This window comes from Chelonoidis abingdonii, chromosome 8, assembly GCF_003597395.2.
Source record: "Chelonoidis abingdonii isolate Lonesome George chromosome 8, CheloAbing_2.0, whole genome shotgun sequence".
In the NCBI taxonomy this organism is placed as follows: domain Eukaryota; kingdom Metazoa; phylum Chordata; order Testudines; family Testudinidae; genus Chelonoidis; species Chelonoidis abingdonii.
The window spans coordinates 34,219,882-34,232,721 of record NC_133776.1 but is presented as its reverse complement, the minus strand read 5'-3'; positions in this window follow the sequence as shown (position 1 = coordinate 34,232,721).

The window sequence follows — 12,840 nt, the reverse complement described above, 5'->3', positions numbered from 1 at the left end:
TGCAATGCCATTGTAAATTAGCAATGAGATATGGTTATCAGTCATTTCTGTACCCATCTGCTGCGGTCATGTCATGGGTGCTCCTGGCTGGCCTCGCTGAGGTCGGCCAGAGGCGCATGGACAAAAATGGGAATGACTCCGCGGGTCATTCCCTTCTTTATGTTTTGTGTAAAAATAGAGTCATTCCTGCCTAGAATATGGGGCAAGTGTACTAGAGAACCAGAGAGCACATCCGCTTTGTGTCAGAGCCCCAGAGATCTTGCAGAGATGATGAGCTGCATGCCATTCTAGAGGGTACCCCTGCAACAACCCCACTTGTTGCTTCCCTCCTCCCCCAACCCTCCCGGGGTTCCGTGGCGGTGTCCCCCGATTTGTGTGATGAAGTAATAAAGAATGCAGGAATAAGAAACTGACTTTTTAGTGAGATAAAATGAGGGGAGGAAGCCTCCAGCTGCTGTGATAGTCCAGGCAGTACAGAATCTTTTCTTTAGACATGAAAGGGGGAGGGCTGATAGAGCTCAGCCTCCAGTTGCTATGATGAGGACGGTTACCAGCCATTCTGTACCAGCTGCTGGGAATGACCGGGAGTCATTCCCATTTTTACTGAGGCTAGCCAGGAGCACTCATGGGCTGATGATTACAATGGCAGATGGTACAATATGACTGCTATCCATCAGGAAGGGGATGCTGGTGTTCAGCGCTGCAGCACCCCCTCTACCAGCAGCATGCAGTATATGGCGTGACTTCTTTGCTCCTAGATGATACATTTACATTTAAGTCTTATTCACATGCATTTTGTTTGCTTACACACACACACACCTTACTAAGTGATCCAGATCACTCTGTATAGGACCCACTTTTTCATTATTAACCACTCCCCTAATTTTTTCACTTTATCAATGGCAGCTTTATGTTTTCTTCCATGTCATTAATAAAAATGCCAGTGTGCTGCCAAGAACCAAGCCCTGATTGGATTCACTAGAAACACACCTGTCTGATGAGGATTACCCATTTACAGTTATAGTTTGAGCCATATCAGGTAGCCAGCATTTAATACATATAACATGTGCCATGTTGATTTTATATCGTTCTAATTTTTTAATCAAATTATCATGCGGCACCAAGTCAAATGCCTTACAGAAGTTTAAATATATTACATCACCACTATTACTGGTATCAACCAAACTGCTAAACTAATTTAAAAAAAATACATCATTAATTCATCCTAAACCTGTGTTTGGCATTAATTACATTATCCTCCTTTAATTCTTTATTAATCAAGTCTCATATCGGCTGGTCCATTATCTTTCCTGGAATTGAGGTCAGACTGACAGGCCTATAATTACCTGAATCATGTTCCAGTATTCTGGAACTCACCTGGTGTTCCAAAACTTATTGAAAATCAACCTTAACGGTCAAGCAGGCTCCTTAGGCAGCTCTTTTAATATTCTTAGACACAAGTTATCCACTCTTACTGACAATGTCTAACTTTAGTAGCTAATGTTTAACATCCTCAGGATGTTACTCTGATCCTAGAGGACTGGAAAGAGTGGTGTTATATGATATGACTAAGTCACCTAATTCTCCTTCCCACCACCAAATAGAGACAAAGGAGAGTTTTAAGGTGGAAGCTGAAGGAGATTAATGAAGTAGCTTTGTGGATGTTTACACATCCCAAGCATGAGGGGTAGCATGGGAGAAAGGCAGAAATCTACATTTTGATGATGCAAGGTTATACAGAGGGTAGTGACAGGCTATGAAGGGCCTTGAAAGTGAGGACAAGAACCTTATGTTTGATGCAATGGAGAAAGGGGACTCAGAGAAGGGATTTAAGGAGAGGGGTGGCAGAAAGCAACAAGCTAGAAAATTATTCTTTGGACAGAAGCAGAAAATTTGAGGGTTGAATCAAAGGTGGTGAAAAGGCAGCTGGGATTGTGGGTGACAAATTCAAGTAAGTTGGAGAAGTTGAGTTGTTTAGCTAAGAAGATGGAAGAACTGAAGGAGAGAATTAATTTATAATTGAGGAAGTTAACCTGGCCACAGGCTTTATGCCAGAGATGCTCAGCTGCGTGAGAGCTGGAGTGGAGGAAGCAGATGTTGGTCATGAGCCAAAATTGGAGGTTGGCAATAGGGAAGTGAGGCAAAAGAATCAGGGTGGAGGAGAGTGAAGTATAGAGACAATCAACAACCTATATGTAGAAGAGGGCAAGGAAAGGGCCAAGAGAAGATAAGTCATCAACTTTCATGGACTAGAAGTCATGGAAAGGCTGAATGAAAGGGGACATGGTGGGGGGCTGATGGGCAATCTAAAAGACTAGGTGATGGGGGAACTCAAACAGAGAAATCAGAGAGAGAGAGAAAGTGCTGTATTTGATTAAGACAAAGTCAAGTAAATGGCCCTTTTGGTGAGTGGGAAAATTGAACCAGGGATGTAGGTCAGATGAGGAACCGAGTAGCTAGGTACTGTATGGGTCAACAACATGGAAGATGAAGTCACCATGTTATCTTATTATGTTACCCCATTGAGCTATTTACTGAACTATCACAATTAAATCAAATTATTACTTTGCTAGATATGTTTTTTAGTACTTGAACAATTACAGTGTCAAATTCCTACTCCATTTTATGTGCAAGAATATCAATGGAAGGTTTTATGCAATGTACATTTAACAATCCCATTGGATGTTGTATTAGGGCTGAAGGAGCAATAGACAATATAATGTTAATGGATAATTATTCATCAACTGAAGTATTGGAAGAGTGATACAAGCAACAACCGTGACTGAACTAATTAATAAATATTTCCAAAGAAACCATTAATGTCAACAAATAGTGATGTCATTTCAGTATATTTCCATTAGTCCATTTGAATACTCTATTAACAGTTTTGTATTTAAAGTGTGTTGCTATTCTGAAGTGACTAAAAATGGCAGCAGGGATATCTTTCTTAGGGACTTCCACGCCTAATTCATGTTGCTTAGAAGAGGTGTTTTTTCTAACTGGCACTTCTGCTGAGGCAACCTAGGATCAGAAAGTCAAGTTGGTTTACTCATCTGTCACTGACCACAAGGATTCCTGAGGACCAGTTCTGCCTCAGCGTGGTTGTAAAACCCTCCATTGCCCTCAATGGGATTGGACCCGTGTAAGAAAGGGCGAGGTCTGGACTTAGATTTTAATTGATGCTAACAAGTCTACTGATACAAGAACAGGATTCAGCTCCCTCTCCCACAGCAATGAGAATATTTTTACCCAACAATTTCCTTCCACTAGAGTCACTCCAACATTCTGATAGGTATAGACTATTCCCCTCCTGGCTGCAGCTCTTTGGCTTGCTACCTGTGTAATGACTCTTAGGATATGATTAGCAACAACATCATCATTGCCATCCCATAAGCTATATACAGTAGGCTAACTGGCCCACAAACTGTAGATAACCAATAGACAAAATTTAAATTGTGATAAGAAGCCACCCAGAGATGGCAGAATCGTGGGAGATGTTAGCAGAGAGGAAATAATCAGGCAAGAATTTTCCTATTCAACTGCTCAGTGTCTCTCTCAAATCTGATATGTATGGGAAATAGCAAGCAGGGAACAGAAGTATGGCGAGATAAAGAAATAGAACAACATAGAGAAAACCCACCTATGAAATTAATTGCCAGTATTGCAAACTATTTCTGGGTCACCTCATGCAGTATCCTCCTGCTGAAGGAAGCCTCTGTGGATGATAGAGAATCCACCTTATAGCGTCTAATAAAGATATTACTAGAGAGGGTAGTGTTGCTACCCTGCATATCTCCACACCAGAAGCACAGACTGTGCCCATGAAGTCACCATAGACTTTACAGAGTATTTATTGATTCCGTCAGACATCCGATCCTTCTGTCCCTACAATACATAACGTGATCAATCTGGCCAGAGTTTGGGTACCCGGACCCTTTGATACTTCAGATGAAAGGAGATAAACAAGGAGCCTGATCTGCTTGGCAGTTTGGTGCACTCAATATACATCTTTAGTGCTCTACAAACATCCAGATTATGCCAGAGTTTTTCTGTTGGATGCTGTGGCTTTGGACAGAATGATGGGTGGATGACCTCCCATGAGACATGGAACAATGAGTTCAACTTTGGCAAAAAAGATTCTAGGGTCCTTAGCACCAACTTTTCATTGGGGAACACACTGAGGTTCCTACACAGCCGAAGCTGCCAACTCCCAGATTTGTGTAGCCGACATCATAGCAATCCCGAAACAGGTATTGACTGAGAAATAGAACGGTGTGACCATGCTCAATGGTTCAAATGAGTGGGTGGTCAGGGCTTCCTGCACCAGTGGTAGGTCTGATTTAGGAAATATTGGTCTGACCGAGGTCTAGCCAGTCTAACTGCTCTGAGAGATCTGGATACTTGAGGATTCTCTGCAAAGGAACCTGAGAAGTGTGTGTAAAATGCTATTTGTGGCCAATATCTGGCATGTGATGGTGCTAGGCTGAAGTCCCTTGTCCACACCATCTTGAAAAAGTCTAAAAATAGCTGGGATACCAGGGTCTTGCAGATTTTTATTGTTGTTTTCTTGACACCATGAGCTAAACATCATCCAGACAGAGGACTAAGCCTTTAGTGTTGTAACTCATCTGGAGGAGCAAAGTTCCAGTTACTATGGAGAATAGTCTGATTGAGATTAATACTTCCCTCTCAATAGCCAAGCTGTCAGTTTTAGACAGTCTGGGTCTGACTGGGGGATAGGATTGTGATGAGGTATCCTCCACACACAAGGCCTGAAGGGATTAAGGTGGCTAAATGGGCCAATTAACCACATAGGCTGCACCTGGAGGAGGAGCCAGGGAGGAATGAGGATTAATTAAAGAGGAAACTCAGCTGGATGGGAACAGGAGGGCCTGTATCAAGGCTAGTGGTTGAGAATAGAAGGGGACTAGAGAGAAAAAGAAACTGCAGTTACTGTCAGTGTGAGAAAAGGTAAGATAGGAAGTAACCCAGGGATACAGCAATAAGGTTCAGGACTGTGCAGACTTTGTATTCTTGTTTTTGAATCCCTGGGTTGGAACCAAGTGTAGAGAGTGAGTCTGAGTCCCCCTACCAGCCACTGGGAAGTGGCACTATCAAGGGACAGTGAAAGAGAAGACTGTATGGAAAAGTAGGTCTTAAGAGACTTTGAGCACACAACCCACCCCTTCCCCTGGAAGGGGAAACTACAGGGACCTGGCTCAAGGACCAAGCCATGAAGTGACAGAAGTTGAGTCCTGAGAGAGCAAGAGACAGTGAGAATGACTGATTGCAACCCCAGGAAGGGACACTGGCCTAGCAGAGCTAAACCCCAGACACGGCCTGGAGGTGGCGCTTTGGCCTTGAATAGAGCATCCTGTGACAAGGACCTTGGTGAAGGATGTCCCAACTCACTGGTGGATGCAGTGGCGTTTTCTACTGACAAATCTACCAGATCCAAAAACCATCATCTCCTTGGGCAGCATAGAACTAGAACAATTACCTTTGCTTTGACTCACCTTTCCTAAAACTGGAAGTGGTGCGAATTCATAAAACAGGCTTTGTGGCCTTCTGTAGGAGTGTGTGTTGATCTCCATGGATCTAGGACCTGCTTCCTTGCTAAAGTCCTTCTTCAGCTTTCTGTTCTTGTGACTAGCAAACAGGTCAACTACTGGGAGGCCATATTTCTCTGAAATCAAGTTGAAGGCTTCCTGATTCAGGCACCATTCTGAGTTGACTGCATATCTGCTGAGTGAGTCTGCCTTCTGGTTCACTTCCCCTTTTGTGTGTATTGCTCTTATGGAAAAGAGGTTCTTCTGCCCATCCATTATCTCCCATTGCTTCTACACGTAGAGTTGAGGTCCAACTTCCCCAGTGGTAGATGAGATACTTCATAGTGTTAGTGTTGTCTGACTGGACCAAAATGTGGCTGCCCTTGAGTTGGCTGTGGAACTATTGAAGGACTCACTTGACAGCTCTCAGCTTCAAGAAATTGATGTTCTGATTCCTTTCTATGGTTGTTCACATGCCTTGTCCTGTCCTTAGTCCCAAGTGTGCTTTTCACCCCATGAGGCTGGCATCTGAAGTGAATGCCTATGGGTCTTAGTGGCATACTGGATTAACCCTGGCAAATGTTCTTTAGAATTACTCACCCTCAGAGGAGTCCAGTAACTGGCTTAGAAGCATCACCTGGTCCTGTATATGTTCCAGTGTATGATTCTATACTTTCAGGAGAAATACTTGATATGAGATCTTTTCCCCTATACACAGCAGGCCCAGTAGCTGGAGACACTGAGCTATGGATGGCCTTATGTTCCTTAGCAACATTAATATTAGGCCCTAGATTTTCTGGAGTCTGTTTAGTGATGGGTAGACTTTTGTCACAGAAGCATCTGTATCCACTCTCTGGTGAACTGTCCTTGTGGAAGGGATCAAGGAACTTTTTGAAGCTGTTTCAGCGTCTGAACTGTGGCACCATCTGCTGCTATTTTGGTTGGATTGCTGATCAAAGCAGGTGAGTGCTCTGAGACCTATGACTATGACCAGCATCTTGGTGAAGTTCATAGGGGGCAAACAAAAGGCTGAATGGTAGAGTTCTGTGGTGGTTGCGTGCTATGCTGTACACAAATCTCAGTAGGTGGTAGTGGTGGCAGTACAGAGGCACAGGGGAGTGTAGATACACATTTGCTAGGTCCACTGATGCAAGGAAATCCCCTCAGGGCAGGAATGCTACCTGGCTATTGTTTCCATTTGGAATCAGATTTTTAGATGAAAGATGGGGCGGTGTCCAGTGTTCTAGGCTGGGAATAGTCACAACTCATTACCTCTTTCACCCACTAGTCTGTAGTCAACAGAGACCATTCTCCTGAGAAGGAAATTCTGCCTCCTCTATTCAGATTTTGGCAGAGGCACATCTGGTTGTCATCAAACTGAGTTCTTACAGATGGTGCTACCATCTTTGGTTTTGCTACCTGACCTGTAGTTCCAGGCTTTTCCACTGGTGAACCTACTGTCTTTCTTCTGGTACTTTTATGAGGATGGATGGATGAATGAAAGGAGCATATTCACCTGGTACTGGGCTGGCAGTCCCTTCTTGGGGCATGTTTTGTGCACAGGAGGGAGACTGCCTCCATCTGCCACAGTTACTGTCTGCCATAATCTTAGCCATTTCCCCCCCAGACAGGAAAGCTGGTGTAATAGAATGAGCACAGGATTTCTGTGGCATAAGTGTCTGCCAAATGTTGTCCCTGGCTGCCGAGCTAGGTGCCATGGCCCTGGCTGAGAATCTAATTGCATCCATTGAGGCATCTGTCTCAAAAGGCTATTGCTAGGGATATTTTCTTAAGAGTAGCCCTGAAGTCAGGTTGGTCCTCATCTTCCACAGCCTTAAGGTCATCCAGCTAGGAGAGGATGGCTCTTGTGAAGCATGTAGTGGCTAGCAACATTGTAAGGGAGAAGGGTTTGAGGAAGCTTCAAAACGCCTTCTGAGTGTGGCTTTCATCTTTCTATCAGTGGATTGTGGGGAAAGAAATCCCTTCAAATAGAATTACATATTTTGCTTGAGATGCCACCATTGCATTGTCCTCTAGCATTTCTGAATCTAGCATTTTTTGACTCTTACAGCTTACAGTATTTAAGTGCATGCTGGCTTAGATGCTTAACTCTTGTCAGGGGTTTTCCATTCCTCCCTGATCGCATCCTCAAAGGATGGGTGCAGCATGGTTGTTGTCTAAGGCACATATTTTGAAGGCAAGTATTTGCCCTTAGGTTTGTCCTTGTGCATCTGCTCCAGTTTGATCTGGATGACAGATGGAAGCTTTCTGCACCTGGACTCAAATTTAACAGGAGGTAGGGAGGGGAAAACTTGGCTACATTTTTTCAAATCCTGCTCCAGAGCCTGAGTCTGAGAAAATGAAAGTTACTTACCTGTAATCAGAGTTCTTCAAGAGAACTCTGCATATTCACACTCATGGGTACTGTGCCACTTAGAAAAGGCTTTTACAACAAGCCATATCAAGCAGCGTAAACTAGAGTGCTCATCACACCAGTCCCGACCCCTGAGCATCCTGACATACTGAACATGAGGCTATAAAGGGGGTGGAGCACTATCCCTACCGCAGTTCCTTCCACCTGAAAGCCAGACAATTACAAGGACCCTGACAGAAGGGATAGAGTGGGAAGTGTGAATATGCAGGGCCATCTCAACTCTAGTTACAAGTAAGTAACCTTCATTTCTTCTTCAAGTGGCTCTGCATATTCCCAGTTATGGGAAAGATTGATAAACACTGCTAAGACTAACCTGCAGCTGGGAACAGAGTCGTAGTTGAATACTCAAGCACGATCTTGTCAAATCTACTGTCAGCTTTAGTAGCAAAATCCAGGGTGCAGTGTTTGGTGAAAGTGTGTACCAAAGTCCAGGCTTCAGCTTTGCAGATCTCAGCAACTGGCTGGAGCCAGGAATTAGCCTCAGCTATAGTGGAATATAGTCTAATTGAAGCAGATTTAGAAACTTCTGCTAGCATGTAATACTCAGCAATATATTGCTTACTCCACTGGGGAACAGACTGGGGAACAGACTGAGAAACTATGTCCCCTAGTGTACTTAACATAAGAAATAAAGTTTAGACTTTTGTGGAAACTTAGTACTGTCCAAAAAATAGGCGAGAACCCTTCCAGCAGCCTGTGTATGGAGGACACTCTCCTTTATTAGGAATGTCGCTTTAGAGGGGAAATGGTAAATAGACTGATTAATATGAAAATCACACATGATGAAAATCAAAAAGATCAGATATGACGACTACCTTGTTATAATGCATTACAAATGTGTTGTGCATTACTGCCTACAAAGCCTTCCCTTGCAGATGAGGAAGGAATGCTCTAGGTGCCAGATGAACAGCTTACTTCTAGTATGCTGATATGCAACATTATTTCCTGACACAACCCGTGTCCACAAACTTAAGTGGACACCACCCAACCTTTGGTCTGATGTAGTTTGCCTCCACTTGTTGATGAAAGGGGCTATCCTGTCTTCAAAGGAGGGAGTAGAGAAATGCTAGTTGGCTGGTTCTAGACTCTCTGGCATCTTGTCAAAACTGAGGCTGAAGACACTGATGAGGAAATGCACTGTTGAGGTATGGAACCTCATTTGAAAGGTATCTTTCTGTAGGTATTGTTGAGTCTCTGACTGGGCAAAAAGTAAGAAGCTGAAGGCTGGGGATAGTGATGCCTCTGATATTGGAAAGGGAGTGGAGGCCTCCTTTATGTGGATGAGAACGAGCAGTCTATCTTGTGTCCCTCAGTTTTTCTATTAAATCAATCAGTCTTTTCCCTGTATAGACCTCCCCACTTCAAATGGGTGATCTTCCATCTCACTTATAGCATCCATAGCTAGAGAAGACGACCAAAGCCATGCATGCCTCCTGATGATCACGGCTGATGTCAGTGCTCTGGCAGCAGAATCTGAGGCAACAAAGGAGGCCCTGAGGGAATGCATGGCTACATTCTGGCCATCCAATAAGATGGTGTTTGCCAACCTTCTCCTATCATCAGGAAGGCCCTGGAGAAAGGATGACATCTCACACAGATCAAGTTGGTAATGGGCTGTGACTGCCAGATAATTCTCACCCCGATACCAAGGTACGAGAACACCTTTCTCCCCACTGTGTCAGTCCTCCCCACCCCCCAATCACCTAGGGTGCAGTGTGGTTCTTCAGACCTCAGCCTGTTGCTGACAGCAGCCATCACTAGTGAGCTAGGCACAAGGTGGTTATGGAAATATAAGAAACCTTCAGAGGGCATCTGGTACAGTTTGTCCACCCTTTTAGAGATTGAGGTTGACAAGAGGGAAGATTGGACCATAGATTTGGCTGGCTGAAACAAACCATTCAAGAGGAGGAGTGATATCTTACGGTTTGCAGTAACACCAAGTAGGATGTCCCGGGGGGGGGATGCGGGGCCCAGGACAAATCAGCCTCCCCCCCTAGTCTCCTTGCCATCCGCTTGCCTGCTGCTTGCCTCCCTATTCGCCTCCTCAGTCCGCTCCTCCACCTCACCTGTGTTTCAGGACAAATGGTGTCCTGGTCATACATCGCTCGGGACATGGGACAAAGGGCTAAATATCAGGATTGTCCCAATTTTATCGAAGCATGGAGCCCTGTGGCTCAATTCACACTACTCAAGGGGTGGCTCTGACACCAAGGATATTGAGTATCAGGTAGGACGTTTCCTCCACTGGCACCACAAGGAGAATCAAAGTAGGCAGTACATGATCCACCAGACCATGGAACTGCACAGGTAGCACTAGCTATAGTATCAACAGATCCAGGAAAAGCAGGTCCAAGGATTTTTGGACTTTTGGATTCTTTGCAGATGAAACACCATCCACAAGGAAGGAAAATGAAGATGTCCAGAAATGGTACCCAATAAGTCCCCAAGCCTGCACTGGGGGTTGGGACATGCCAATAGGGGGAGGACCAAAGAGTGGTCCAACCTTGCTATAGGTCTCTATCTTTCCCCTATCCTTCTGAAGAGGGAGCAGGTCCAGAGCCGAAAATGAATGTAACAGGGATTCCAGAAGGAGGATGGGGATCTAGTTCTTTGTGGAGACTCTAATGGAGTCCTTGGAAGAGGGATCAGAAGGTATTCCAGGAGAGGACCAGCAATGGGATCTGGTTTCTTCTTCGTAATGGGAGATGAAAAGGATGACAACCATGAAACCAAGGGCACTTGCCTCCTTTTGTGCACCACATACATCACACCCAGATTCAGGGCATGCACTAGAGCTGAAGGGTGGACCTGGGCCATCACAGTGACGGAACTGTCTGGAAAAGGAAGCTGCTCAGGAAATGACAGAAGATATGAAGATACAGATGGGCTCATCTCCATTACTGAAACTGGAGTTGGAATAGGTCTCTGCTTCAGAACAGTGGTGGCCTTACCAGAATCAGACAGATAGGATTCACGGGAACAGGCACTGCTAACATTGGCCATCTTGCTCCTCTGCCTCTTTTTCCTCAGTGCTGCAACATCTGGAACTGAAGGCACTGATGGTCCTCATTCAGAGGCATCATCTACATCCATTTTCCAGGATCTGGAAAAGGCAGTTGGAAATGACACTGGCATCAGAGTGAGATCATGGTGAGGCATGAGGTATGGCATGAGCAAGGGTAGCTGAACTCATTTTTTACTTTTCCAGAACAAGGGCAGCGGGATCCAACCACACAGCCCTTGCTTAGGGCATGTGTTTCCTCAGGGGCTTGACTGGGGGAGCTGCAGGAACAGAGTCCATCCTTGATAGAGGCTGTGACTTCTTGGAACCCTGCAGTTGACCAGAACAGATGGAGGCCAGTGGGGCTAAGGCTGGCTCCTTAGCTTGGAACCAAAGTCTAAACAGATCTAGATAGGGTAGCTTGGAGGACTTCCTTAAGCTGGAGGAGTTGTATATGAATCTTCTTGTGTTGTGGGCTCTGGAGGTGAAAGTCAAGCAGATCAGACAGACAGAGGATGAGTGGCCTTCTCCCAAACAGTTCAGGCACCACATGTGGTCATCTGATATTGGGAAGAGGGCCAGCAGGAAACAAACCTTTCAAATGCCTGGCTTTTTCAGCTTTTTTTTTATTTCACCATTCCCTGAGACTGGGGAAAACCCTCACTAATTACTGACATACTGTAAGCTAACACTAATTAAAGTTTGTAGAAAACTACTCTCCGCTTCGAAGAACTGGAGATATTCACATCCATCTTGGCATATGGTTGGGAGGAACTGAGGTGGGGAGGGCATTCTGCCTCTTTTACAGCCTCACCCTCAGCGTGTCAGGATGCTGAGGAGAGGGACGGGGTGCAAGAGTGCGTTAGTTAACATTGCGAGAAGAGGGTTCTGCCACAAGGTACTGCGAAGTGCCATAGAACCCACAAGTGGTAATGTGCAGAGCCACTCAAACAATTTTAGGCCTTATCTAACTGGTTAAATTTACTAGTTGGAGAGGTGCCACAGGGAAATTGGACAGAGATTAATGGAATGAACCAGATGACCAGTACTAGTAATTTGGCAGCTAATTCACAAAGACTGAGCTTGAACATGAGAGACTCCAGACTGGAGGGTGCCGGAGGAGTGTGGAATAATATACTCTTCAGTGTTATGTATAACAAGCATATGCCCCTGGAGACCAAAAGTTCAGAACTGTGCAGAACAATGGCACACACTGCAATGCTGTATGATGCAAAAGTCTGGGCGACAGTAGGTTCAAGCCCTACAGGTGTTGGAGAGGACATTTTCACCCCATAAGAGGAGTTACACAAAGAGACAGATTTCAAAATGGAAGTATTAGGGTGGAAGTCAAAGTCCATGATGTTTGGATACATACAAAGGATGACTGAAGGGGAAGATAGCATGGCAGGAGAGGGTGTTAGGAAAAACACTGAGGAAGCAATGGATTGATTGCATTAAAGATGGTAAAAGCAGGTAGACCTTAGTGCTGGCTCAGACAAAGATGGCAGATGGTTGCAGGACAATCTATACTGTTGATGGGATAAGGGAGAAGAATTCTCCCTCTCTAGCTGGCACTAGCTGAGGGATACCATCTTTCTCAACATGATTTCAATTATCTATGGGGAAAACCTGCTGCTTGAGGTTCGGGTTTGTAATTCAAAGCAGAGAAATCGGTCTCAAAGGGAGAAGTTGCTCATGAAAGGAGGTGAGGATGAATAGCTTATATGGGTTTGTTTTCATTTATTTTTAGCCCTTTTGGCTTAAGTTTCCATGTGGGAGAAGGGTGCCCATACATAAAACTAGCAACTTTAGAAGGAGTTGCCTCCTGGATCAGAGCATGGTGGAGCAGAGGTAAA